This window comes from Polypterus senegalus, chromosome 16 (assembly GCF_016835505.1).
Source record: "Polypterus senegalus isolate Bchr_013 chromosome 16, ASM1683550v1, whole genome shotgun sequence".
Taxonomy (NCBI): Eukaryota; Metazoa; Chordata; class Cladistia; order Polypteriformes; family Polypteridae; genus Polypterus; species Polypterus senegalus.
The window spans coordinates 21,416,517-21,440,604 of NC_053169.1; the positions used below are offsets into that span (position 1 = coordinate 21,416,517).

Here is a 24,088-nt window from a genome sequence, read left to right on the forward strand (position 1 = left end):
AAATGGTAACGAATGAAGTGGCTGGAATGAAAACCAGCAGTCACTCCTGGTTCTCCAGGATACAAGCATGACACCCTTTGTTTGGAGGCATAATGACACCTTTTGATTTCGTTGGAAGTGTTCTGAAATTCAAACAGATTACATTACCAATGTCCTTTAAGATACCAGAACTGTCACTGTCACATTTATACTGCATTGTTTATTCAGTACTTCACATGTCGAACTCGTTCCTGCACAGTTGATCAGCTGGAAGTTTAAAATGATCACTTCAGCTCATAATGACCTCATTAGCGGCCTGTAATCTACTGCCATCCTGTGTTATCCATTCCATAAAAAAATGAAAATGGCTACTGCTAGCCTAACGGCTCTCAAATTCAGTCCTGGAGACCCTATATGGTTGCAGGTTTTTGTTCCGACCAGTTCCACCTTCAGTGAGTGATTTTACCTCAAACTGATCTCATTTAATTAGTGCTGCTTTACTTTCTATATCTCTTCAAACTCCAGCGTCTGCTTCTTCCACCTGTACAGGGCCATCTGGAATGTGTTTTTAACCTGGGATCAGGAACTCTTCTGTGTGCACCTGAACCATGACCTCTCTGGGCCCATTAGCCTTTATGCTGTATGTCTACAGCTCTCCTAGTTGGTCCAAAGTGCTCTGAAACCTCAACTACTAAATGAAGAGACAGGCCTTCCTTCCCCATACTGGCTGACTCCATATTATGAGAAAAAGTGAATAGGTAATATAAATGAATCCACTGCCACCCTCTAGAGGAATACAGTTATTCTGTTTTGTAGGCAACCGTTTGCCATTACCTTTTTATAATATCCTCAGACCGTTTTAAGTTCCAATGACCATCCAGTAGCATACTCTGCTACCTAGGAGTGACCCGACATTTGCGCGATAGACATATGAGCGCCGACAAAATAGCTCCCATTCAAACGCGGCGTCAAAATCGCGAAAGTTTCATTAAATATGAATTACTAGTTTAAAGCATATATAATAATGTTTATTTTCAATATTATGAAACACGGCACGCAGATAGTCCTTAAGATCACACCCTGCATATGTTGGAAGAATTCCAGCAAGACGTCTTGATAGTTGAGCGTATTTAGACTTGCTGGCTGCCTAACTGCTGGTAATTCCGCTTTGTATACGATTCGTTATGCAAACCCTCGACTGAGTTATTTGTTCGTGGCATGCCATCAGCAACACGTTCTCGCATGTTCCACATGGTCATAGGAAACAACGGGTTGGCTCGTCGATTGCGTCTCATTCGACCAGCGTAATTGTCCTCCCAGTAATCATAAACATTCTGGAGATTGTCAGGTCTACTCTCGCTCAGTTCATCGAAAGCGGACCCAACATCTTCCTGAGGAACGAAACTCAGTGCAATTAGCATATTTGAATACAGTATAACCTAGCACATAATGTGTACATAATGCGATGTCGTGTGTTAAAGAAGTTATGAAAAAGAAAAGGAAACATTTTAAAAATAATGTAACATGATTGTCAAAGTAATTGTTTTGTGTATTTGGCGGCAGCGTCATGAAGTTGTTTTCGTCTAGCTGCATCAGAAAATGTACCACGACGTCTGACACACTTCCTTTTTACTGTTTTCTCACAGCTTGGATTGCTGCCGTCATAATGGGTTTGAGTCTACATATACATATATATATATATACATACATACATATCTTCATATCTATATACATATATACATATCTATATACAGTACATATCTACATATACACATATATATATACATACCTATCTACATCATATATACACACACATACATACATACACACACACAAATTATATGTATGTATGTATGTATGTATGTGTGTGTGTGTGTGTTTATATATATATATATAATGTAGATAGGTGTGTGTGTGTGTGTGTATATATATATATATAATGTAGATAGGTGTGTGTGTGTGTGTGTATATATATATATATATAATGTAGATAGGTGTGTGTGTGTGTGTGTATATATATATATACACATACATATAAACATACACACAGGTATATATATGTGTATATATATGTATGTGTCTATGTGTGTGTATAGCTTTGGTCACTGAGTGCAAGGGAAAAATAATAAAATATAGTCTATAAGTTATTAAACAGTAAAACATTAATGTTTTAAGAAGTACAGGTACATTGAGCACTACTGGAGTGGTTGCGGGTAAACTACATTTTAAAGACTGTGTAACACAACAGGTAAGTAGTACTAACAGCAGCTAAAATGTATATGGATCATCTCTCGGTAGTAGATCCCTTTTGAAAGGCGCTACACGACGGCTGTGGTATAGAAATTACATTTTCTATGTGAACGTTCAAATTTCTTCCTCTGGTAATGTGCCTTACCGGCATTACCAGCAATTAAAGAAAATTAGTTTTGTGTCCTCTGCAGTGTTAAGAGAGAAAGGCTTTGGTTTGGGATAAAAGGAAAAAAGGTGTAAAGAAAGGAAAGTTGCCATTTTCTTTTTATATAGTATAGAGAGATGTGTTCGCTGACGTTATGATCGCCTTTTGGGGACAGTCGTGGGTCTTGTGTAGACTGGTGAGACGTCCCGCCATTAATCGGCTGTGATGGCACTGTCAGTCCTCCACTCGTGTGCGTGTTTTCATAATCCGAACTGACGACCTCATAATCGTATACGTGCAAAAGAAAGTGCGAATCTCCTTAATATTAGTTTGCCGTGGTGTAGAAAAGGGGTCCCGTGTTTGCACTTGTTTGGGCTATAGCTCAGGGGGAGGATGAAAAAAGTTAAAAGTGCTCACTTCGACTTAAGACAGAAGCGCAGTCAGCGTCTCAAAGGCCGGCACAGCTATGCACGCGCGCTGGCTGCTCGACTTTTGCTGGGCAGGAGACCACAGTTTTTGCAGACACGTTCATGATATCAAAAGTCTGAGAGCTCTTTGGAGGTAATTCATATATAAACTGCTCAAAAAAATTAAAGGAACACTTTGAAAACACATCAGATCTCAATGGGAAAAAGAAATCCTCCTGGATATCTATACTGATATAGACTGGGTAATGTGTTAGGAATGAAAGGATGCCACATCGTTTGATGGAAATGAAAATGATCAACCTACAGAGCCCTGAATTCAAAGACGCCCCAAAAATCAGATTGAAAAAATTATGTGGCAGGGTAGTCCATTTTGCCAAAATTTAATTGCAGCAACTCAAAATTGTACGCAGCACTTTGTATGGCCCCTGTGTTCTTGTATACATGCCTGACAACATCGGTGCATGCTTCTAATGAGATGACAGATGGTGTTGTGGGGGATCTCCTCCCAGATCTGGACCAGGGCATCACTGAGCTCCTGGACAGTCTGAGGTGCAACCTGGTGGCATTGGATGGACCAAAACATAATGTCCCAGAGGTGTTCTATTGGATTTAAGTCAGGAAAGTGTGGTGGCCAGTCAATGGTATCAATTCCTTCATCCTCCAGGAACTGCCTGCATACTCTCACCACATGAGTCCAGGAATTGTCGTGCACCAGGAGCCACTGTACCAGCATAGGGTCTGACAATGGGTCCAAGGGTTTCATCCTGATACCTAATGGCAGCCAAGGTGCCTTTGTCAAGCCTGTAGCGGTCTGTGTGACCCTCCATGGATATGCCTCCCCAGACAATCATTAACCCACCACCAAACTGCTCATGCTGAATGATGTTACAGGCAGCATAATGTTCTCCATGGCTTCCCAGACCCTTTCACTTCTGTCACGTGCTCAGGGTGAACCTGCTCTCATCTGTAAAAAGCACAGGGCACCAGTGGTGCATCTGCCAATTCTGGTATTCTATAGCGAATGCCAATCGAGCTGCATGCTGCTGGGCAGTGAGCTCAGGGCCCATTAGAGGACATGGGGCCCTTGGGTCACCCTCATGAAGTCTTTCTGGTTGTTTGTCTTTCTGGTTGCTTGGTCAGAGACATTCACACCAGTGGCCTGCTGGAGGTCATTTTGTAGGGCTCTGGCAGTGCTCATCCTGTTCCTCCTTGCCCAAAGGAGCAGATACTGGTCCTGCTGATGGGTTATGGACCTTCTATGGCCCTCTCCAGCTCTCCTAGAGTAAACTGCTTGTCTCCTAGAATCTCCTCCATGCCCTTGAGACTGTGCAGGGAGACACAGCAAACCTTCTGGCAATGACACGTATTGATGTGCCATCCTGGAGAAGTTGGACTACCTGTGCAACCTCTGTAGGGTCCAGGTATCGCCTCATGCTACCAGTAGTGACACTGACTGTAGCCAAATGCAAAACTAGTGAAGAAACAGTCAGAAAAGATGAGGAGGGAAAAATGTCAGTGGCCTCCACCTGTTAAACCATTCCTGTTTTGGGGCCATCTCATTGTTGCCCTCTAGTGCATCTGTTGTTAATTTCATTAACACCACAGCAGCTGAAACTGATTAACAACCCCCTCTGCTACTTAACTGACCAGATTAATATCCCATAAGTTTCATTGACTTTATGCTATACTCTGATTAAAAAGTGTTCCTTTAATTTTTTTGAGCAGTTTATATATATATATATAGCAACATACCCGCGCCTCGCAGCAGAGAAGTAGTGTGTTAAAGAAGTAATGAAAAAGAAAAGGAAACCTTTTAATAATAACGTAACATGATTGATATTGTCATGAGTGTTGCTGTCATATATATGCCTGCCTAAATAAGTCACCCTCCCTTTGCTCTTACTTTTTTACCGTTCATTTAATCATGGCTAGTGACGGAAAAATTATAAAATGGAAGGAGGATTACACTGAGTATGGCTTTACCAAAACAATTATTGATGGTGAATCGATTATTCATAAAGCTTCAATTGGTGATCTGTTTTTCTGTGTTAACCTCATATTTTTTCATACTTCTTCTCAAACCAAGGTGGTGCGACGGTAAAATGAATAGGGATGTGCTGATCAATGTAATCGGTGTACCAGGAAATCATGCATTGACAAAAGTTACCCTTTGCTTGGAATGCAAAGTGTGATTAAATGCATTATTTTTTAACGCGTCATGGAGCACATGCATCGAAGCTTCTCAGCTGTGCTTGTGCTAAGAAAAGGAAAGATTTTAAAAATAGCGTAACACGATTGTCAATGTGACCTTTTGTAAGTAGTGCCTGGAGGATTCAGTGTGGAGAAACTCTAGAGACAGCGTGTGTATTAACTTGTGGATTTTTCTGTGAGTATTTGGTGGCAGCGTGACGAAGTTGCTTCGAAAGACGGCGTTAGCCGCGGAGCTCAGCTTAGAGCGAAATTAGGTAAATGGGAGGGGAGATGATGACGTGACTCCCCCACCCGCCTTAACTGTCAATCCCCCACAAACACAGTCTCTCGGAATTTGCATAAGCACACCCCTTCACCTGCAATTTTAACTTAGTTACAAAGTGATCAAAACTCTCGTTTATATCCTGCGTCCTCTCATTAAACTTTTATCCTGCATTACCCGTGGGCATGAGAAACGCCAGCGGCAGCCTGTCTATAAACTTAATTTAAAGTTTAGGTTTACACCTTGCTTTCTTTCCGAAGTAGCAGCACTCATGAATAAGGTAGTATATGTCACTCGCTCGCTTCTTATTGTTTTGCGGCCTTCTCAATTATATAATCCATGTTTTCTTCAGCACTTTTTGGAGGTCTTCCTGGTTTTCTACGCACTGCGTTGACAGTCAGTTCACGTGATTACGTGGGAGGCGTGATGATGTCACACGAAACTCCGCCCCCCCATGGCTTTCGAGCTCAACTCCATTACAGTAAATGGAGACAAATACCTTCCAGTTATGACCATTACGCGTAGAATTTCGAAATGAAACCTGCCCAACTTTTGTAAGTAAGCTGTAAGGAATGAGCCTGCCAAATTTCAGCCTTCTACCCACACGGGAACTTGGAGAATTAGTGATGAGTCAGTGAGTCAGTCGGTCAGTCAGTGAGTCAGTCAGTGAGGGCTTTGCCTTTTATTAGTATAGATTAGTGATGACAAGAAATAAAGACTTATGCATTCTGAAATGCCTCCTTATGAACGTCTACATAAGTCATGTCAGTTCATATCAGCTTTGATCCTCAAGACCACCATTGGCTCACTCGTAATAAACCCATGACACTGTTGTGTGCAACATCCCCAGAAGATCTGCTCTTCCCAATACTCGCAAGTCTGCGGATTTGGCACGGGCTACCAGATCTTTATTTCTGATCCGACTGCTTTAAACCATACTGACCCCCTTCCCCACATGACAATGTCACTGACACGCCACAGAATTATTTAGGAGGGCCAAGTAGACCAAGTAAATAGGCCACCCAGAGTCTATGCTTTCTTTCACATACTGAAGATGGGCTTCCAGTGTCCTTTCTAAAAAAATTAATAGCAGCCAATCTTAGACCCCTTGTTGGCTAAGCAAAATACGCTTCTCAGTGATATATGACCATCTGTTATTAATAATAAGACAAATAAAAAAAAGGCTTAGTATAAAAACAGCCCAACACCCCAGGTTATTTTAAATGTTCGTTAACTCCTCTCCCTCTCTTCCTGTATTTGTTTCTCTCATTTACCTCCAAGCTGCAAGTGCTTTGAACATTTTGCTCCACAATCTGCTCTTCACACATTTGAGGAGTGCTCCCTAGCCAACACTTGGTGTGTCCACAGGACCAGAATAAAATGAGGTAACACTGCCCTTTCACACACCTTAAGCAGTTTGAAGGTCAGGTTCATGTGGGACTAAACCTCGGCACTCAGCTCCTCACATACCTTGAATCAAACCCTGGACTTGTCTTTATGGCCCTTCTGTAGTCTAGACACACACATGACCTAACTAGCTGAGTTAAGGAAGAACTTTTGGTACTGGTCACTCTGGGTGACTAATATCATATGTCATCACCATTCGAACAGTCTAGACGAGAACAGGTCATTCAGTCCAACAAAGCTAATCACGTACTTCCTCTAAAATAACATCAAGTTTAGTTCTGAAAATCCGTAAAGTCCTACTGTCTACCACACTACTTGGTCACTTATTCCAAATGTCTATCATTCTTTGTGTAAAGAAAAACTTCCTAATGTTTGTGTGAAATTTACCCTTAACAGGTTTCCAACTGTGTCCCATTGTTCTTGATGAGCTCATTTTAAAATAACATTCTCGATTCACTGGACTAATTCCCTTCATAAATTTAAACACTTCAGCCAGGTCTCCTCTTAATCTCCTTTAAAGGCTCACCTCGTTCAATCTTTCCTCATAATTCATCCCGTTTTCCTAGTATCAGCCTAGTTGATCTAGCTAGCTATGTTGTTTCCTTTTTGTAGCCTGAAAACCAGAACTGCACACAGTACAGCAGATGAGGCCTCACCAGTGTGTTAAACAGCTTCAGCGGAACCTCCTAGGATTTGTACTCCACACACCAGGGCACTATATGACCTGACATTCTGTTAGCCTTCTTAATGGCTTTTGAACAGGGAAGGCTGATAGTGTCGAGTCCATTATGACTCCTAAATCCTTCTTATAAGGTGGAATTTGTGTATTGTGTATTCAAACCTCACATATTTTATTTCCTGCATGTCATACTTTGTATTTACTAACATTAAATTTCATTTCCAAAAAGCTTCCCAAGCCTGTATGCTGTTCAGTTCCCTCTGTGATGATTCAATGGACTCTCAATTATCTGCTAATCCACCTTGTTATCATCTGCAAACTTAACCAACTTATTACTTATATTCCTATCCAAATCATATACATGCCGTCACTGTACCCTACAAGGTGCACACCGCGAAAGCTGCGACTAATATCACATTGTAAGGTGCACCACTGCGTTTTTTTATTATTAGCCCTTATTCACCACATGTTCTGTCAACCCTAAATTCGAGGGTCACATTGGAGCTTCTGGGAGGGAAGTGTCAGAAGTTGATCACACTTGACTAACAACATAAACCAAACTTTGTTGCAAATTTATAATCCACTTAAGCATCTTTTTTCACAACATATGTCCATCTTTCCACACATAACAATTCCGCTTCCAATGGACCGATTTTATTCACATTTGGCACATTTATCCTTCAATAAAATTTGTCAAGATGCTCAATTTTTTTGTTGAGATATCTCGAATGCGGTGCACTTTGAAATTTCGAAACTTCTTGTAAAAGCATTCAAACTCGTCTATCCTATAACAGAAACATTCTGTGTGACTTCAGTTATGGGTTACTTTACTGTTTCAAATTTATTTTGAGAAAGACAGAACTTTTTTATACATTCTTCTTTTATTCATTCGACAGCCACCCCTGAAAGTAAAACAGTAAACCCAGTAAAGTGGGTTGTGCTTAATATTCTGCCTACACAGCTACTTTCATGAACCTCAGTCACAGCAGCTCACTTCTCCTGCTCCTTGAAACTGTAAGTGACATGTTCTTTGTGAGCAAAAATGCAAGCAACTTGACTTCCATAAAAATGAATGAAAGAGGAGCAAGCTCCCTAAGAATGTATGCATAAAGTAAATTGGCATGTACTCCATTGCACTGAAGACAACCTCTTCTGCCTTTTCTGCAGGTCCCAATGATTCAATATTCTGTGATACTATAATTTATTTGCAAAGTGCCACAAGGATCTGCTATCCATCATGGTCAAATGCAGATAACAATTTTACAGATTGTAAATCTCCTTTGGGTACTTCTTTGAAAAATTTAGTGTTTAACAAATCTGAACCAAAATTATCCATTGAACCATAACAACGAACAACTGTCTATTAAAGCTTTTTTAGTAACCATAAGCTGATCTGGGTTCCACTTTTATTAAATTATTTTATTTAACTTGACTACTTTGTTTTTTGTCTGGGTCAAATCTTGCAGCTGATTTTAAACCCACTTTTGGCAAAGCAAATTTCTTCAAATTTTGCCTACGTGTTCAGTATCGATGACAATACAATAATCCGTCAAAACCGATGCAACTGTTAAACAAATTTTGCCGTAATAAATGGTTATGTGATTCCAATTAACAAACACATAACAATGACGGAGAGAGAGAGAGAATAATGAAATATAGGAGCATACAAGTGAGAGACGCATCGGATTGACCCCACTTGCCTCCTCCAGTGAGCGGAAACAATTAATAGAATAGCTACTTTTATCATAAAATATATTAAAAAAAACAACAACATTGTAATTCCCCACCATGCTAAACAAGTTTCCAAAACTATCTGAATCAATTAATTTATGTGCGCCCCATGATTTTATTTAGTCACAAATAACCACGAAAATTGTACTTAAAAAAAATATATTTTTTACTTATTAGTGCATTTATAACTAAAGTAAATAAAATTGTTTTACTTAAAAAGTTTTTAATACATTTTATTTTTTCACCGAAATGATACTGTGAATTGTGTATTAAAAACACATGGTTATGTACTCTACCAACACATGCAATTACATTTTATCACTGTTATTTTTATATGATGCACTGTTACAAAAATATTTAAGAACATAGAAGTGACTACAACATTTTAAAATTCTGCACCTTTCAAGACAGTTAACTGTATCTGAGGACACGCCTGAATATTACACCATGCATATGATTTCTTACGTGTTTTAATTTTAAGTTTGGGTTATCCTTGCTTCTACATCCCACATCCATCCCTAGCTAAATAAAGCACTAAGGCAGGTTTCTGCTCCGTGATGGCACGTCCAAACACACAAACTTTACTCAGCAAACATCAACACACTTTACATATAAAAATAAAGCGGTTTCCAACTATTTCATGCAGTTGAAGCCCAGGCAGGTTAAGTAACTTCCTCAGGGGCACACATTAGTTCAGAGGTGAGGATTAAACAGCAAACCTTGTGGATCAGAGTCCAGCTGTCTTAGTGACTACACCACACTCCTGAGACCGTGAAAGACAGGAGACGTGCCTCAGACGGAGCCTGCTTAAATCCTAGCTGTGGAAAGCAAGCTGGAAACCTCCCAGGAAAAAAGGGCAGCAACTTGGACACTTTATTACATCTTGGAATTAAGCCCTCATCCTGTTGACGGTCTGCGTTAGTTTCGAGGGTTGATCATTTCAGCAGATGGCAGGAGTTATCGGGAATGTTTTCTTGATGTTGTAGATGTTTTTAAAGGCTTGAAGTACTATGGTGTTTAAAAAGAAGATAATCAAGAAGTCAGTTTTTTATTTCGTCAAGTGCTTTTCACCATTAAGTAGTATATAAAAGAACATTTTATGTGGGGCACAATGGTTAGCACTTTTACCTTTGTGAACGCCACCCGGGCACAGACAGGCGGACATCTTGTTTTAAAACACCACCACACGTTTATTATACAAAATATTTACAATAATGGGTCACTAAGACCCCAGCCAATGGTCACTCAGACCTCAGTCACGTGCACAAACCCCAAAACAGTCACAGTCCTGGCCACAATGCCTTGTCTTCGGGCCGCCTCCACAACTCCTCTTGCCTCGTCCTTCTTCCACCCGACTCTAGCCCCGAATGAATGGAGACGGCCCCTTTTATGGAGGACCCGGATGAGCCCCAGGTGTTCCCGGCAATCGTCTGGCCACGCCCAAGTGTGGCGGAAGTGCCGGCTGTCCTCCCGGCTGCTCTCCGGGCGCCGTCATAAATCTTCCCCCCAGCACTTCCTGGTGTGGCAGGAGTGCTGGGGAAACAAGTCCCCAAGGCATTGGGGCGCCTCCTGGCGGTGACCACGGGCCCCTACAGGGAAGGGCTTCCATGCCCTCGACCCGTGGCCCCCAAAGCAACCCGGAAGGCAAACCCCACGTGGTCCAGGCAGGGCTCTGACCCTCTTCCGGTCCCTCCTGGCGTCCCGGCCGGTCATGGCCCCTGGCATCCCTGACACCTTATAGGTCTTGGGTTCAAATACTAATCCAGTCACTGCCTTGACACGACACTGTCTGTATGTTCTCCCTGTTGTCTGACACTCTGGTTTTCCTCCTGCATCCTAAACACGTTTTTTAGATTATATGGCAACTCTGAATTGCTCTGATCTGAGTAAGTGTGCCGTGTGATGCACAGGCATTCGGCCCACAATTGGTTCCTGCATTACGTGCACATGACAATACATTTCATCTTGAACATGATCTTGATAAACAGGCCTTCTGCACCCACTTCATTTCTGTCTTAAATCTGATACTGCTAATATAAGCTACAGTGACATATGACAATAAAACAGATTAGGCAAGTTTGGAATATCAATGGACAGATGCACATTTGACATGAGACAGCACAGCACAACAGTTTCACAGCACCGCTTTAATGGTGTTCACATGCATTTGGGCGCTCCAGTTTCTTCCATTCACAGTGGATATAAAATGTGAATACAATGTTAACAAGAGACGATGCTCTTGTAAGTGACCCTTCACATCCAGAATGGGGGCTAAAAGGCACAAAACAAATGAAAATTTTATAAGAATAACACAGGGAGAATAAAGAGTACCAAAGTACATAAAATGTAGACAGCTTTTCTGAGTGTGCCTTACGTGTGTCGATCCTGTCTATCAGGTAGATTGGCTTGGCTACTTCAAAAAACTTCAAAGCCCCTACTTTCATACCTCTTGCCCCCCTCACTCACCCTCTCTCTCTCTCTCGCTATGTCTGTTAATTCTGGTTTCTGTTCTTTAAGACACTTAAACCTTTGCCCCAATTCCTGGCTTAAAGTTAATCTGGCCAAGAGGTCATTTCTGTTGAATGACACTAAATCATTTAAGCAAAATACTAGTAATTACGAAAATGAAACTCTTGTTGTTGCTCATGTAGACTTCCTCTTGAGAATCCAGTTTCTCCTCACAGTCTAATCACATGCCAGCAAAATGACTGACAACCCCAAATGTGCCTGGTGCGAGTACGCATCTGTCCTTCCCAGGCTTGTTTCCTGTCTTCCTTGTTCCTTGTGTTGCATACTTTGATTTGTGACTCCATGCGAAAGGTGCTATAAGCAGCTAGGCTTCGCTAATATGTCTACATAAAGCAGGTCCGCTCTTGTGCCCATTGCTGCCAGCATAGCCCCTGGCCTCCCGCGCATGGTTTAGCATGTTACTGTAAATTACCCAGAGATGAAGAGGTCAGTCACAGGGGGCTTTTCATCACCACAAGTGACACGTGACATCATCTTACCTTCAGTGTCACTCCACATTAAACAAGGCCAAATGGAAGGCTGAACAACATGCTGAAATTAACAATGTGAATTGGAATAAAGGATTAGTTCAAAGTTTTGTGACTCATCGACATCACCAAATGATTGCTTTCTTGTTTTGTCCTGCTTTATTTATTTTTAAAAAACTTTTCATGTGGAGGCTGCCTATGAATGAAGAAATGTTTTTATTAACAACTAAAATCTTTGTTTTTATTTATTTATTTATTTATCCAAGCGTGACAGTCTTGTGTCTGGTGTTGCTTTAAATTTACGTTGTTTTTATAAAGTCTCTTGTTTTAACCTCCTCGGGCAAATGTGCTGCCCACAAACTTGTGACTTTAAAGCTGCTCACTGTGAAACTCTGCCTACTGCTTAGTGCTTAAAGCAGCCACCAAACCTGCACTGCTTGTGTTGCATACTTTGATTTGTGACCACTCCGTGTGAAAGGTGCTATATGCATGCTAAGCTTTGTGAATATGTCCACATACAGCAGATCACGCTGATGGCAGATCACAAGTTGTAAAACAAGCATGTTTTTATTCAAAATATGCCGAGTGGTCAACTCATTCCTTACATTCCTTTTTACAGTACTTTATCACTACACGCAGCCATAACATCACTAAATGTCTGACTCGGGCTTCAAGTTCCTTCTCTTTGGTGACAGCTGTTGACAGCCTCTGCACAAATATCTAATTTTGCTGATGTTCCATTTGTCACCCACGTATGTCATCATCAGTCAATTAGTTTTGATTTTAGAGAACACGAATCAGAGCATGATTTGTCACCATGTTTTATTTAAACTAAATGAGATTTTAATTCCTAGTCAACTCCTCTGCCACATCAGAATCGTTTAACATGAATTTATAATTACCAAAGTCACTCAGCTTTTTTTAAATATGATTTGACTACAAAAACCAGCCACCTCAGACCTTCTTTGTGTGGCGTGCACAGCAGCTCAGGACAGGTTGCACACCAATGGTTACAATCATCACAATAAAAACGACACTCCTTCCTTATACTTTTTTTATGCTAAGTCAATAAAAATTGCAGAAAAAATAGGTTGGGGTGTTCCATTTTTATATTTTGCATTAATTCTTTGTGTTAAGGCTATGATTTCCTCAATACTATATAATATAGCGGAGTCCAGGAAACCAATTAAATTTCTCCTGCTCAGCCAGCTTGAATTTTATTTTCTCATACAAAACCTCCATCTTAGGCCAATTTTTTTTTTTTACTCATCTAATACTATCTTAGGTCCTGCCTAGAAAAATATGGCAGTAAAATTTTTTAGTAAGAGTGGAAGATGAAAGATCTTTTTACAACATGTTAGACTCACAAGGTCTTTTAAATGTTTTAAATAAGCAAATGTTGTTCTAAGCAATGCAGCTGTGCTCAACATATCCTTGAAAGGATGACATAAGAGTACCAATAAAACAAAGGCGCTTTATACTGACTTGTGTCCATCTGCTTTAAAGCATGCAAACACTTCTCTAGGAAGTAGCCCTGGACCTTGGGTCTCAGCACAATGAATATATCGCATTATTCATGTTTAGAGTATCCTCCTTTAAGTTTTTAAATTAATGTGCTTGCTTATTTATAATGTGCATGTTATCAGCTATCGTATTCTAAAGATGCTCTTATATATTCATATCTATAAAAAACATTGTCTGAATAAAGAATTGTTAGCATACCTTTGATAATAGTGCAATACCAGCATTTTGCATTGTATGCTCCTGATGCCTCTTTGCTACCATAAATACATTTCTTATACAGGGTAGCCCATGAAAAACTGGCCCACCTCCACTGAGACAACTCCCGCCTGATAGGCGGCAGAGATCGTGTCGCCTGCCTTGTAGAGATGTATTGACGCGCAAGGAGATCACTTTCAGTATCTTCTTTAAATGTGAGTACCAAATTTGATCGTTTTCTCTTCACCACATAATGCAGTCGTCTCGGTGGAGGTGGGCCACTTTTTCATGGGCCACCCTGTATATTTGCTGGAATCCTGACAGCCTTTGCATATAACTGACAACTGAGAATCAAGAGTCTGAATTCAAGAGTTTTCACCTATCCAAAATTAAAAAAAATATATATGGGCAGTGGTCAAAAAATCAGAAAACTAATCAACCAGAAATAACAAAGCCTAAGATGCTACCCAGGAATCAAAGTCAAACGTTTTACAAAAAAGGTTGTTACCCCTAAGCACTTTTGAAAGAATAACAAGGAAACAACAAGAAAATAATAACAATTAATACAAAATATATAAAAATAAAAGCTAAGTTGTACAAGACCTCAAAAACCATTACAGATGGATACAAATGTTTATATTAATTTACATTGTATAGTGCATGACAGGGGGCAAAGAGCTCTATCTATCTATCTATCTATCTATCTATCTATCTATCTATCTATCTATCTATCTATCGTGTTGATAAAAACCTGGATTCTCTTCAAGGTAGTGACAGTCATTCTCCAGGTTTTGGCTCAATAAAGTAAGACAAACTTCCAAATGGTGTTAAAGACTCTGACCTTGGTGTTGGTATTGATTGCAGAGGATCTCCAGATGTTCTTCAGCTGAACGAAAGCTGCCATCACCTTGCTAATTCAGGTTCTAACATCTACATCTGTCCCATCCTGTCTGTCGATGATGCTGTCAAGGTAGTTAAAGTTGTCCACCTCTTCTAGCTCTTCTCCTTTTAGCATGATGGACAATGCACTGGTTGTGTTGACCTTTAGCACCTTACTCTTATATCTGTTTATGCTGAGGCCCAGATTTGCTGAGGTGTCTGCTACGATGCTGGTCTTTCCTTGTATTTGTTGCTAGGACTGTGAAAGAAGGACCAGAGTGTCCACTGGGTGTTGTTTCACTTCTGGACTGTGTATGTCTTCATAACCCAATCTACTGTCAGCAGGAATAGGAAGGATGATAGCAAACAGCATTGCCTCACTTCCATTTGTGCTTGAAAGGCATCTGTTAGTCGCCCGCCATACACTACCCTGCACCTAATCCCTTTGTAGGAGTTCCTGATAATATTTGTGATCTTCTCTAGCACTCCATGGTGTCTCAGTAACTTCCAGAGGGTCTGTCTATCCACGCTGTCAAACGCCTTCTCATAGTCAATGAACCTGATGTAGATCCACTCCAGCAACTGCTCTAAAATGATGTGCAGTGTTGCAATCTGGTCAATGCAGAACCTGTCCTTGCGAAAACCAACTGGTTGGTCTCAGAGTTGTGGGTCTACTGCATCTTTCATACTGTTAAGCAGGACGAGGTTGAACACTTTTCCTGGGCAGTATGGGCAGTAGTGTTATCCCTCTGTAGTTTGAGCAAGAACTGAGATTGCTTTTCTTTGGGATGATTGATGAGGTGACCTTTCCATTCTGTCGGCACTTTCTCATATAGTGCCTTTCTATCTATCTATCTATCTATCTATCTATCTATCTATCTATCTATCTATCTATCTATCTATCTATCTATCTATGTATTATATAGTGCCTTTCTATGTATCTATCTATCTATGGAGTATATCTATGGATCACGGGGGTCTGCTGGAGCCAATCCCAGCCCACACAGGGCGCAAGGCAGGAAACAAACCTCGGGCAGGGTGCCAGCCCACCGCAGGGCACACGCACACACGAAGCACACACTAGGGACAATTTAGAGTCGCCAGTGCACCTAACCTGCATGTCTTTGGACTGTGGGAGGAAACCGGAGCACCCGGAGGAAACCCACTCAGACACTGGGAGAACATGCAAACTCCACGCAGGGAGGACCCGAGAAGCGAACCCAGGTCTCCTAACTGCAAGGCAGCAGCACTACCTACTACGCCACCGTGACGTTCCATTAAGTATAGTAAACATACAGTATATACTGTATATCTATCTACTATATAGTAAAATACTAAAGTCTGTGTGTCCAGTTCCTCTGGGCATTCTGATTGGTTAGTTTCACTTTGGCGATGCAACAGAAGAAAGTGCGAGAGTGAGACGCACAGATAGGAGAAATTGCATGTGAGGCATGTGGAGAATCACCATCAAAGATGGCAAGTATAAAAGTGGGCAGTAGGTGAGAAAGCTGTCTCGATAATAACGAGAGAGTCTGAGAAGCAGGCTTTACAGGAAAGAACTTGAGAGACAGAGTGCAAGTGAAGACAGGTTCAGACGCACGCAGAAACAGGAAAGATGCTAAGAGGCCTAGAGATAGCAAATATAATTTTAAAATACTCCATTACCTGCCTTCAACAGGTAGAGATATGTAAATATATTGTGAATATTAATAATTGTGCGTGTACATAAGGTATAAAGTTATACAGTATGTGTACTTATTGTGTCCCTTCGAAAAATATTGCAACAACAAGGCCAATTCTTTTGTTTTTGCTATACACTGAAGATATGTAGGTTTGAGATGAATGAATAATGAGAATAAGATGAGAGTTTCAGCTTTTATTGCCTGGTGTTGACATCTAGATGTGTTAAATAACAGATAATTTAGCACCTTTTGTAGTAGACCACCCAATTTTTAGGTGAGCAAAACTATAGGAATATGTGACTGACGGTCGTGTCCTGTTAGATTGATTGTTTTAATAATAAATTACCCTAAATGTGAATTCTTGGTTTTAGCTTTGGGTTTCACCTTTTAAGACTACATTTGTTGTTAAAAAGGATGAACCAACATGAAGACCAGAGAGTTGTCAATGGGAGATGAGCAAACATTTTGAAGCTGAGAAAAGAGGAAAAATCAATCCAAGGCATTGCACAAGCTTTAGATACAGTCAATACAATAATTTGGAATGTTCTTAGAAAGAAAGAAACCAGTGGTGTCCTGACCAACAGACATCAGACATGTCAGCCAAGGAAAACAACAACAGCTGATGGCAGAAACATTCTGAAGAAAAAAACAAAATAAATCATCAGAGTCATCACCAACAACCTCCACAGGGCAGGGGGGAAGGTATTACAATCCACCATTCAAGTCAATGACAAGGTGTTAACCCAACAGAGCATGAAGAGGAGACTGGAGGGAAAAAACAAAACAAACAAGAACTGAAAGAGGCTGTGGTAACAGCCTGGACAAGCAGGACAAAAAAAGAAACCAACCACTTGGTGATGTCGATGAGTCACAGGCTTGATTCAGGAATTGTAAGCAAGGGATATGCCGTCAAATATCAAGTGTTATTCACAAAAATTTGGTTTAAGACTCATCATCATCATCTCTAATATTGTTTCTTTGTATCAGTATACTGCTGCTGGATTATGTGAATTTCCCCTTGGGATTAATAAAGTATCTATCTATCTATCTATCTATCTCTGCCTGTGGTCCCAACTGGGGCATAGGTCACCAATCAGCTCCCTCTAGCCTTTTCGGTCCTGGGCAAGCTTCTCCAGCTGTCCTCATGAGTGGCCACTACCCTTCATGTCTGCCTCCAGGTCATGGCGCCAGGTGTTTTTTGGCCGTCCCCTCTTCCTCTTCCCTTGTGGGTTCCAGGTGAGGGTTTGTCTTGTGATGCTGGTTGCGGGTCTGCGGTGGGTTTGTCCAATCTACCTCTAGTGTGTTTTTAGGATGTTGTCTCCAACGGGCTGCTGTTTAGTTTGTTGCCACAGGTCTTTATTGCTGATCTTGTCTGGACAGTGGCTCTTGAGAATTCCTCTGATGTAGGTGTTGATAAAAACCTGAAATCTCTTCATGGTAGTGACAGTGATTCTCCAGGTTTTGGCTCCATAAAGTAAGACAAACTTCCAAATGGTGTTAAAGACTCTGACCTTGGTGTTGGTATTGATTTCAGAGGATCTCCAGATGTTCTTCAGCTGAATGAAAGCTGCCATCACCTTGCTAATTCAGGTTCTAACATCTACATCTGTCCCACCCTGTCTGTCGATGATGCTGTCAAGGTAGTTAAAGTTGTCCACCTCTTCTAGCTCTTCTCCTTCTAGCATGATGGACAATGCACTGGTTGTGTTGACCTTTAGCACCTTACTCTTACATCTGTTTATGCTGAGGCCCAGATTTGCTGAGGTGTCTGCTACGATGCTGGTCTTTCCTTGTATTTGTTGCTAGGAATGTGAAAGAAGGACCAGAGTTTCCACTGGGTGTTGTTTCACTTCTGGACTGTGTATGTCTTCATAACCCAATCTATTGTCAGCAGGAACAGGAAGGATGATAGCAAACAGCATTGCCTCACTTCCATTTGTGCTTGAAAGGCATCTGTTAGTCGCCCGCCATGCACTACCCTGCACCTAATCCCTTTGTAGGAGTTCCTGATAATATTTGTGATCTTCTCTAGCACTCCATGGTGTCTCAGTAACTTCCAGAGGGTCTGTCTATCCACGCTGTCAAACACCTTCTCATAGTCAATGAAGCTGATGTAGAGAGGTGAGGTCCACTCCAGCAACTGCTCTAAAATGATGTGCAGTGTTGCAATCTGGTCAATGCAGAACCTGTCCTTGAGAAAACCAACTGGTTGGTCTCAGAGTTGTGAGTCTACTGCATCTTTCATACTGTTAAGCAGGACGAGGTTGAACACTTTTCCTGGGATGGGCAGTAGTGTTATCCCTCTGTAGTTTGAGCAAGAACTGAGATTGCCTTTCTTTGGGATGATTGATGAGGTGACCTTTCCATTCTGTCGGCAATTTCTTCTCTTCCCATATCTTGCCAAAGACGAGGTGCAGCAGCTTCCATGTCAGCCTTCAGTTCCTCTGTTGGGATGCTGTCGGGTCTTGCAGCCTTGGTGTTTCTTAGCTGCTTGATGGCACTGCGGATCCACTCCTTTGTGGGTACACTGCAGTCTACTGGCAGATCATCAGCTGCTGGCAGAATGACCACTGGGTCATTCCTCAAAGTGCCCCACCCAACTGTTCTTCCGCCCCTCCTCATCTGGTATTGCTCTACCATCTCTGTCTTTCACTTGCTTCTCTGGCCTGGTTTATTTTCCTGAGAGCTTCTGGATGGTGGCATACATGTCCTATGTATTGCCATTGTGAGCTGCTTCTTCAGCCTCTGTTACCAGGATCTTTATGTAGTTTTGTTTGTCTAATCTGATGCTGTGTTTAACCTTCCTGTTTGCCTCTGTATATTCCTCTTGTGCCTTGACTTTTGTAGTTCTCGATCTGCTATTATTTACTGCTGCCTTTTTTGTTTTCCTCTCTTCTACTTCCTTCCATGTCTCTGTTGACATCCACTCCTTGTGGTTTTGGGGCCCAGCACTTCTTGGCATGTTGATGTCACTGCATCTTTCACTCTCTGCCACTTTTCACTAACCGTCTCTTCTTCCAGCAGCTCTTGCAGTACTTGGAACTTGCTGGAGAAGTTGATACTGAATTCTTCTTGCTTGTTGTTGTCCTTCAGCAGGGTGGTGTTATATCGCTGCTGTTGGCTGGGAGTTCTTCTTTAACTTGAGCTTCAACCATACTACAAGGAGATAATGATCTGAAGCAACATCTGCTCCTTGCTTGACAAGTACAGCACATCCTGAAGAGATCTCTGGAACTTCCTAACTATGCACATATGGTCAATCTGGTTCTCTGTCTAAAGGTCTGGTGATACCCAAATCGCCTTGTATATCCTTCTGTGATGGAAGAAGCTCCCTCCAATGATTAGGTTGCTTGTGGCGCATAGCTCAAAAAATCTCTCCCTGTTGTCGTTCATCTGACCTAAATGTTACTCCCCCATGATCTCCTCATAGCCCTTGTTTTTGCTGCCAATCTTTGTATTAAAATCACCTATAACAGTGATAATTTTTTGGTTAGGTCGATCTTGGATGATAGTCCGCAGTCTGTTGTTGAAATCATCCTTCTCTTCCTTGCCACTGTCATTTTTTGGGGCATAACACTGTATCACATCCAAATTAATCCTCCTGTTCTTTATGTGGAAGATGGCTATCATGACCCATGGGCTGTGCGTCTCCCAACTAAGGAGTGCACCCTGGGCTATCTTGGGCAGCATCAGGGCCACACCCAGAGTGTGCGGCGCATTGTCCTGCTCATGTCCTAAGAACAGCAGAAACTCTCCGGAGATCAGCTGTCTGCGGCCGGAACCAGTCCATCTTGACTTGTTGATTCCTAGGTTGGTGAGGTTAAATATTCTCATGTGTGCAGTCACATGTACTGTTTTGCCAGTTTTGTACATTGTTCGTACATTCCTTGTTCCGATGGTGGTGGTGCTCCACGTGGAAATGATGGTCATCTGCCTAATGGTTTCCAGATGACTTTGGCTTTCACTGTCCAGTGTCATACATCGTCCAGCTGTAGGCCCATCCTCTCCCAGGACCATAATGTTTGTAGTTATGCTTCTTGCCGTTTTTGTATCAGTAGCTTTTTTTTTTTCTGGGGAGGGGTTGCCGACCCCTCGCCCAACCCTCCTCCTTTCTTATCCAGGCTTGGGACTGGCCATGGCAAAGTTTTGCTTTAAGATTAAGGTTATATGTTTCCACGCCTTAAAACTTGGTGTTCAGCTGTAAAATGTGCTATGTTCGACAGTATGTTGTTAAACACATCTGGAAGTGGACAAAGAAATAAAAGCTGAACTTCTGAACTCTCATTTCACATTCATCTTTTGATCTCAAACCTAAATATCTTCAGTGTTTAGCAAAAACAAATGAATTGGCCTGGCAATTCCAATACTTGTGACAGGGACTGTATATTTAAAGAAATACAGACATGCACACACACACGCGCGCACACACACACACACATATATATATATATACATACATATATATATATATATATATATATATACTGCAGTGGGTTGGCACCCTGCCCAGGATTGGTTCCTGCCTTGTGCCCTGTGTTGGCTGGGATTGGCTCCAGCAGACCCCCGTGACCCTGTATTCGGATTCAGCGGGTTAGAAAGTGGATGGATGGATATATATATATATACAGTATATACAGAGAGAGAGGGAATATGTTGTTTCAACATAGGAAAGCTCCCAGTACTAAGTTAAAATGTCTCCAGTTGCTCTTTAATGATCCTAGCCATGCCCAATATAACTTTTTCTTAACGCCACCTCTGTATTCAATGGCTTTGTTTTCTTTTATCAGAGAAAGTCTTTTGCATTTATTAATTTGGTGACTTAATTTCACTTTTGGTCGGAAAAGGACACACTATAAAGCTCCATGTACTGTACAAATAGCTATTTAGATTTTGCATTGCTTGCTGTCATAGGAATTATTTTTACACTTCATATTTTTTATAACTAAATTATTTAGGTTTCCTGAAACTGTACACCCCCAAGGCTACTTGCAACTTTTCAGTTTTATTTTACTTGTTTTCATGCATTCTGATGTGCTTGTTCCTGTGTGGCATGTGTAATTTTACCCTTTGCCAGTATTTATTTTTAAACCAGACAGGGTGTGGAGTGGTGTGGTGTGGATGGGCTGTTTTATGGTTCTGAAATAAAAGACTCTTTATGAGGAAATGACAAAATAAAACTGACTCTTAGGTCGCTGATACATTAGCTTTTCTTTACTTTTCTTCTGCCCCATACTGTTTTCCGGCCAGTTTTCTTCTTTCTCCATTTTGGAATGTTTAGATTCACGTTGCTCTGTGCACTCTGCCTAACATAAACAAGCCCAAAGAGAACAGCAGCTGTCTTTTCATCCATCTGTCTATTTTCTGAAGTTACTCTCTGTACTACATGGTCACATGGGAGAAGCTGGCATAAGGCCTGAACCAGCCCTAAAAGGTACTCCAGTCCAATACATATCATTCAAACACTCTATCATAGTATGTGGCACTAACTGGCAAACTTATGTGAACACAGGAAATGACCATTAAACCATCAGGGAGAGCTGACCAATTTAGATTCACCAATTAACAGAACTTATGTGTTACTGAGATGTGGGAGGAAAATGGAGAAAACCATACATTAACCAGGAAAACATTAAAAAATTTTACATCAGCAAGGAGTAATGCAAATACTGAACCCAGGTCCCTCGATCTGCAGTAAAGCAACACTAATCACCATGTCACTGTGCCACCAACTTTTTTCCTTTAAACAGTCAACTCAAACCTCCCCTCTATTGGTTCCAGAACTCAAAAAGTTAAAAAGCACTCTTCATTACTTTGGACTGTTAAACTCAAATATTTAAGTTTGTCTACCTTCACTACTTCTGCACCTTGCAGCCGCACCCTTCCACCACCTTTCTTCTCATTTACACACACATTCTTACTTACTTACTCCTACTGACTTTCAGTCCCCTTCTCTCCAGTTCATATCTCCACCTCTCCAGGTTCATCTCACCTTGCTATCTACTCTCACTACAGATTACAATGTCATTCACAAACGTCTTAGTCCATGTAGACTCCTGTCTGACCTCATCTGTCAACCTGTCCATCACCACTGCAAACAGAAAAGGGCTCAGAGCCAATCCTTGATGTAAATAGATAAATAATATAAATATAAATATATCTCTCTACTATAAAAGAAAATATTGAGATGAGACTATTGCCAAGCGATTTATTCAAGTCCAGCCCTTCTCTCAACCATTTTTAACGCCCACAGTCCTCTCACCTCTCATTCATGTAAATGCTTTTTTCAGACAGAGTTCCTGCGCTCTCAGCTCTTTGAAATTTTGATGTCTTCCTCACTTTAAATTTCCAATAAAAGATGATTTATTATGTCCAAATGTTATTGAAGAATTTCATCCCAAAGGGTTATTAACCGAAGAAATCAGTACACAGGCAATCCTAGCACTGAGAAGCACTGAAGTCAAAACAACTTAACGTGAAAATTGTCAATTGGTTACATGGCAAATTGGTTAAATGCCTACCTATAGACTATGCTGAAGCTGTTGGTGGTGATGGTGCAGTAGTTGAAAACATCAACTTACAATATCCCATAGAATATCGACAACCGTTAACACCATTCAGTCTTCCACCACACAAACTACTGTTTAAAGAAGGATGTATCGTAATGTTATTGCGGAATTTATGTCTGAGTGATGGGCTATGCAATAGGACAAGATTAGTTGTATTCAAAAGTGGTCAAACAATTCTGACATGTAAAAGTTTAACAGGCAACAAGAAAGGTAATGTAGTACATCTTCCGCGGATAACATTAGACACCAAAGGAGACCTTGATATGCCATTCGTATTAAAACATTTATAGTTCCCTGTTACAATAGCTTTTACTATGACAATTAACAAATCATAGGGACAAACATTCAAAAAGTCGGATTAATTATTTTAGAGAAAGAAACAATTTTCACTCATGGGCAGTTGTACATTTCGTTGTTATGATGTAAGTCCAAACACAGAATCAAAATTCAATGCGACATTGACAAAAAGTTCATTCAATAGATTGTTTTTACTAAAGTTTTACATTAAAAGTGTAAGTATTTGTGTGTTAATTTCAAAGCCAAACAGAACGAAAACATACAAAGCAACGAATACCTCTAACTCAACATGAAACATACTTTTCTTTCAATTTATTACATTTTACTATTTTTTACTATGGTTATAATTACTCACTGTAATGTAAAATAGTTCTATTATGCACATGTAACAATTCCCATGAAAATAACAATCTGTTTAAATTGTACATCCGCTTCCCCATACGTGAGTGGCTAGCGTGTAGCGCCCGCCCAGGGGTTGGCAAGTGAAGCGAGCAGGGGGGGAAGAGCCCCCTAGTATAATACAAATGTAAAAAGAAAGATAATAAAGACACATATGTAACACATAAACATATGACACTGAAAAAATCAAAAAACACAAAATCTAAAGATACTAACTTGTCATGCTACACATCAGTGTATAACAAATTACAATAAATGGCTCAAAGTTACTACAATGAAGTTAGTAGCCAGTAGTCACCATGTTTAGTACAGCTTTCTCTCTTGCTGTCCATTTGTTTCATCATTATTGTATCCGTTATTAATGTAACTCTGGGCTCTGTGCAGGTGCTTTCCACTGCATGAATGTTTTTCAGGAACCAGGGACTTTTTAGAAGCTCACAAACTTTTGTAGCATTCCC

General features: G+C 40.8%; 1 protein-coding gene across 4 annotated transcripts in view; it reads left to right on the forward strand.

Moving 5' to 3' along the window:
• slc29a1a (solute carrier family 29 member 1a) overlaps window positions 1-24,088 on the forward strand; it is a 196,284-nt gene that overhangs the window by 40,999 nt on the left and 131,197 nt on the right. The window contains exon 2 of one of the 4 annotated variants that reach the window (XM_039738832.1): window positions 13,893-14,022. The exons of the other annotated variants lie outside the window; for them this stretch is intronic. The gene's annotated coding sequence lies outside the window, so the exon portion shown is untranslated. The remainder of the gene's footprint in view (window positions 1-13,892; window positions 14,023-24,088) is intronic. 4 annotated transcript variants of the gene reach the window in all.